The following is a 6000-nucleotide window of genomic DNA, read 5'->3' as shown; positions in this document are numbered from 1 at the left end:
CTCCGTTCTCCAAAATTGTTTTGGGCGCCGTCATTTTGGGTCTTGTTCAGACCAAACGCAACTGCCGATCGTCATGATCCAAAAGTACGACTTCCTCATCATTAGATGCGGTGCTAGGAAGCTGATGCAATATTGCAATGCTCTGTCGCGGGTTGTTTAAACATTTGTGGGGGACGGAAAAGCGTTTCCTGTGATTTTAGATAAAGCTTCAGGTAACTGGCAACCATGACTTTAAGCCACAATATGGCCAAGTGTTGTTACTCTGAACCGTAGCTAATTTACTGGCAGAAGCGGGAACAATGAGGAAGAGGCAGCTGTCAAAAGGTAGTGGCTTGTGGAATCCACGGGGCTTACGTCATGGCCCCTCCAGGTATTACAAGCCTCTTGAACAAGAGCATGAATAGTGTCATTAAATAAGCTACGCGTCAGAGTAGCCACACTTGGCCATATTGTGGCTTAAAATCATGGTTGCCAGTTATTTGAAGCTTTATCTGAAATCACAAGAAACGCTTTTCCGTCCTCCACTTTAAACAGTGTGCGACAAAGCAGAGCAACATCATGAGCTTCCTAACACCGAATCTAATGCTGAGGATGTCGCACTTTTGAATCATGACGATCGGCAGTTGCGCCTGCTCTGCACAAGCACCAGAATGGCGGCGTTCACAACACTTGTCGGGGAAGAGAGTACCGATACTCTAAGCGCAGCTAATTTGTTTGCTCTATACTCCCTTTCACCTGATGTTGTACCGCAGACAAGGCTGGAAGCGCGAGCTCATGGCGTTGGGAGCTACTCTGAACGCACGAGAGCTTGTGCCGCCTTGATGTGCCCTAGAGCAAGGAGCTCGCGCTTGTAGCCTTTTCTGCGGTACATCATAAGGTGAAACAGAGTATAGTTCCCGCGAAACTCCTTTTCTCTGACTGAAACTGAAAGTAAATATGAATAATACACCATTATTATAGCTTATTTAGTTATAACTAACTACACATAATGAGAGGAGGAAGTGGCCGGGTAGGAGAAACGCGGGTTTTATGTGCGACCGTTCTAACCGTCTCAAAAGAGGGAATGCGCGAGCTTGCGCTGTTTTGAAAAAAGGCATCCAAAGAAAACAGGCCGCACGCCGTGCTCTTTGTTATTATGCGTCTAATTGCAAATTGTTGTGTGTATGTTTATACAGCCGGAAGTTAGTCCGCCTTAGTGGGCGCCTGACTCCCAGCTGTAGATGAGCAATTTAGCCAGTGCGGTACAACCGCAAACCTGGGGTCTTTAACGTGCACCACGCAGTAGTAGGGAGTTGTGGTGGATCGTTTTTTCCCTCCCCTACGTTATCCCCGAAGAAAACGCTGCACCTGCGCAGGCGCGCCCCCAGCCTTGTCTGCATAGCTCAAGGTCTTGTGGCGGATTACGGAGCGCTATCCGGGTGCTTAGCGGGCTGCGGAAACGGTCCACTACAATTCCCTAGTGATACACGACCGCACGCCGGTACGATGCTATTCCAGATCGAAACGGGCAGGGGCGGGGTGGGTTCTGCAGCGCGAGCTTTCGCTCCAAGTGCTCCGAGCTGGTGTGCGCTAGACCATGCACTCAACCACCGACTCCCCCCCCCCCCCCCCCCCCCCCTCTTGTGCGTCTAATCTATATACAGGTATAAGTATTTGAAGATCGACGATGGGCGTCGATCGTCTCGAGGTAATGTAACGTAATAACCTTATATAAATAATAAACTTGTTGAAGGACTGAACGACTCAGTTTTTCAATTCTTGGATTGTAATATGGCGGTAGCCTATTGTACTTACTGTTGATGAAGAGCAATATGAGGTGACGAGGTAATGATTAAATGATGAGGCTCTATAAGGACGACGACATTAGTGGGTGTCGAACCACAACGTACAGTGCCAGACTTGTTTCAAGTATTGTGTACCCAAAGACTTTCTTCACACGCAACAGAATATGGTAGAATCAATGAGGATGCTGCTTTAAAACTGTATGTGGAACGGGAAAACTGCACTGTACAGAAGGGCGGCTTATTCGTTAATAGGAGGGACGGATTTCTAGCAGCATTTCCTGATTGACTACTTGGAACAAATGGCCTCGTTAACGTAAAGTGTCCCCGTTCCAAAAGATTCTTGAAGAATACTTAAACCGCAAATAAGTATGAGGCGAAAAATGAGAAAAAGGAGCCTGGTGTCAAAGGTCCAAATCACCACCATAAATTCTACTATCAAATACAAGGGCAGTTACACAATACACAAAGAGAGTTTTGTGCTTTAGTTACATTTACGGTCAAGGGCATTGCTATCCAGCGTATTCAGAGAGATGACACGTTCTGGTCAACCAACATAGAGCTTTTTCTACTCAAGTTTTACATGGAAGGCCCGACTTCCGCTGAAATTCCTTACGTAGACGAGTTGTCCGACCGAATAAACTGCAATTACTCTCGATCTGGGAATCTCTCGATCTTTGTTCGTAGGACATAGTATCACGAGATCGAGGTGTGTGGCTCTTCGTCCGCCGAATATTGCTTCGGCGGGTGTTTTTACCGTGTAAGATGAGACCGTCGGCGTGCTGCTGGAACAACAACCTGGCGATTCTTCACTGAACTGCTGCTTCCAAAAGCTTCAAAAGGGCTTTTTTTTTGTTGTTTCGCACACCATCTGTTCTGCATGCCCGTTAGTTGCAGGAGGGTATGGTGCACTAATGTGATGCCTGATGCCGGTTTTTTTCTTCAAAAACTTGTTTATTTTGGAAGCACGATTTGGCGCGTTATCAGAGAAAAGTATTTTCGGTAGAACAAAAGTAGGTAAAAGAGACCGTAGAATGTCAATGACGTGTTTGGACGTCGTGGAAGGCATCGCGTAAACTTCCAGCCACTTAAGAGTGCGCATCGCCCATGACTCCGCAGATGCGGATACGTTTCGCCACCCACCGATTGAATAGTGGATCGTTTTCAGTTATGTTCATGATGGCGTTGGACTCAAGGAAGACTTCGAGTGTTTCCAGAAAGTTAGCCTAGGTGCCAGGACTTTTGTCGAAAGCGGTAAGTGTTCGAAACGTTGACAACGTCGGTAGCCACGTGTTGTGCTTGACAGAGTACACTTACCATTCGCTGAGAAGAAACTTGCTTGTTCGTCTGCCACAAGTCGTCCGATATCAGGTCATCACCGCAACACCATCTCCCGACAAAACTGGTCTTCATTTTCCGCATGTCCATAGTTGGCAATCACGTGAACTTATAAATTCCCGAACGCTCATAACTTGCCGTCGCTAAACGCCGTTCATTCATAGCGTCTTCATTGCAAATAAACGTCTTCCTATTTTTTCTGGTGGTTTTCACCATATTCCTCCTAAGCTGTACTTACAACATTATGTGTGTCGGTACTTCCGAAAATATTGCAACGGCGTTTGTTTTCTTGGAACTATATAATGTAACAACCTTTACAACATCTTCCGCACCCCGTGAAACACAATATTTCGTGACGTTATTTTAGTCGTCAATAAAATGGTGAGGTAAATCGCGAAGCAGTTTACTTGACGTCCGCTTCTACTGGTGTCTTGGAAGATTGAGTCTACTGAGCGTGCATTCCTGCAGAATAAATTTTCATTGATAGAATATTGACACGTCAATCAACATTTGATTCCTTCTTGGTAAGACTTATTGCTAAAGCCCGTTACAACTGCGGAACCGCATCTCCCTATAGACGCAATTTACACACGCGCAAAATTACAGCCGCCATTGCTGACCTTCTCTTATCTTACCGAGAGGCCGAGCGACTGAAACGGTAGTTGACGACCCTCTACAAAGGCCGATGCTTTAGAAGAGGACACAGCTGAATCTAATATGGCGATAACCTGGCCTGCTCTGGTAATGAGGAAGTGAAATAAACGAAATAAGAGGAAATAAAAAACTGAAGATCAGTTATGGCGGCGTCCATGCACAGCTGCTTGAAAGCGTCTATATCAGAGAACAATTTATACCCAGTCTGACATTCTCGCGTACACGCGTTTGCTGGGCCACACTACTTGAGCCAGGCTCAGCCAGCTGAGCACAGCTTGCAGCGGCGCGAGCAAGGCCGCGAGGGGAACGTGATGGTGCTCGAGCCATCCCACCGTAAACCAATGTTTCGGCCACCCCACAGATGCGTGTCGCCATCTATTGGTTGAACTAACGCCTTGTTCAAGATGAAAGCCGTGGGACCGCAGCCTTAAGGCTGCGGTCCCACGGCAGCCATCTTGAACAAGGCGTTAGTTCAACCAATAGATGGCGACACGCACCGGTGGGGTGGCCGAAACATTGGTTCACAGTGGGGTGGCTCGAGCACCATCACGTTCCCCTCGTGGCCTTGCTCGCGCCGCTGCCAGCTGTGCTCAGCTAGCTCAAGTAGCGTGGCCCAGCAAACGGATGTATGCGAGAATGTCAGGCTGGGTATAAATTGTTCTCTGATATAGGGAGATGCGGTTCGGCGGGTGTAACGGGCTTTCGCAATAAATCTTACCAAGAAGGAATCAAATGTTGATTGACGTGTCAATATTCTATCAATAAAAATTTCCTCTGCAGGAATGCACGCTCAGTAGACTCAATCTTCCAAGACGCCAGTGGAAGCGGACGTCAACTAAACTGCTTCGGGATTTACGGTACTTATCTCACCATTTTAATGACGACTAAAATAACGTCACGAACTATTGTGTTTCACGGGGTCCGGAAGATGTTGTAAAGGTTGTTACGATATAGTTCCCAGAAACTTTCTGGAAAGACTCGAAGTCTTCGTTGAGTCCAACGCCATCATGAACAGTAACTGAAAACGATCCACTATTCAGTCGGTGGGTGGCGAAACGTATCCGCATCTGCGGAGTCATGGTCGATGCGTACTCTAAGTGGCTGGAAGTTTACACGATGCCTGCCACGACGTCCAAACACGTCATTGACGTTCTACAGTCTCTTTTACCCACTTTTGCCCTACCGAAAATACTTTTCTCTAATAACGCGCCAAATCTTTCTTCAAATAAAATAAACACGTTTTTGAAGAAAAAATAACAAAACAAAACGGCACCAGGCATCACATTAGTGCACCATACCATCGTGCAACTAACGGGCAAGCAGAACAGATGGTGTGCGAAACGAAAAAAAGCCCTTTTGAAGCTTACGGAAGAAGCAGTTCAGTGAAGAATCGCCAGGTTCTTGTTCCAGCAGCACGCGACGGTCTCATATTACACGGTAAAAACACCCACCGAAGCAATATTCGGCGGACGAAGAGCCACACCCCTTGATCTGATGATCCTACGAACGAAAATCGAGAGATTCCCAGATCGGGAGTAATGGCAGTTTATTCGGTCGGACAACTCGTCTACGTGAGGAATTTCAGCGGAAGTCGGGCCTTCCATGTAAAACTTGAGTAGAAAAGGCTCTATGTTGGTTCAGCAGAAGGTGTCATCCCTCTGAATACGTTGGATATCAATGCCCTTGAGTGTAAATATAACTAAGTCACAAAACTCTATTTGTGTATTCTGTAACTGCCTTTGTATTTGGTAGTAGAAGCTATGGTGGTGATTTGGACCTTTCACACCAGGTTCCTTTTTCTTATTTTTCGCCTCATACTCCTTTGCGGTTTAAGTATGCTTCAAGAATCTTTTGGAACGAGGACACTTTACGTCAACGAGGCCGTTTGTTTCAAGTAGTCAATCAGGGAATGCTGCTAGAAATTCGTCCCTCATATAAACGAATAAAAGTCAAATTGGACGTTTAGCGTTTATACAGTGTAAGGTTGGTCTGCCAGGATGAGGCGACACTGGTTTACACTGTAGATGAGCAATTTTGCCAGTGCAGTACGACTGCTAACCTCGGGTCTTTAACGTGCTCACGCAGTAGTGATACACGACCGCACGCCGGTACGATGCTCATCCAGATCGAAACGGGCAGGGGTGGGGCTCAAACCCAGGATCCCTGGGTTCTGCAGCGCGAGCTTTCGCTCCACGCGCGTCGAGCTGGGTGTGCGCTTCAGCCCACT

This window comes from Ixodes scapularis, unplaced genomic scaffold (assembly GCF_016920785.2).
Source record: "Ixodes scapularis isolate PalLabHiFi unplaced genomic scaffold, ASM1692078v2 PGA_scaffold10__122_contigs__length_95168666, whole genome shotgun sequence".
Lineage (NCBI taxonomy): Eukaryota > Metazoa > Arthropoda > Arachnida > Ixodida > Ixodidae > Ixodes > Ixodes scapularis.
The sequence above is the reverse complement of the archived record's forward strand: the minus strand, read 5'-3'. Positions refer to the sequence as shown.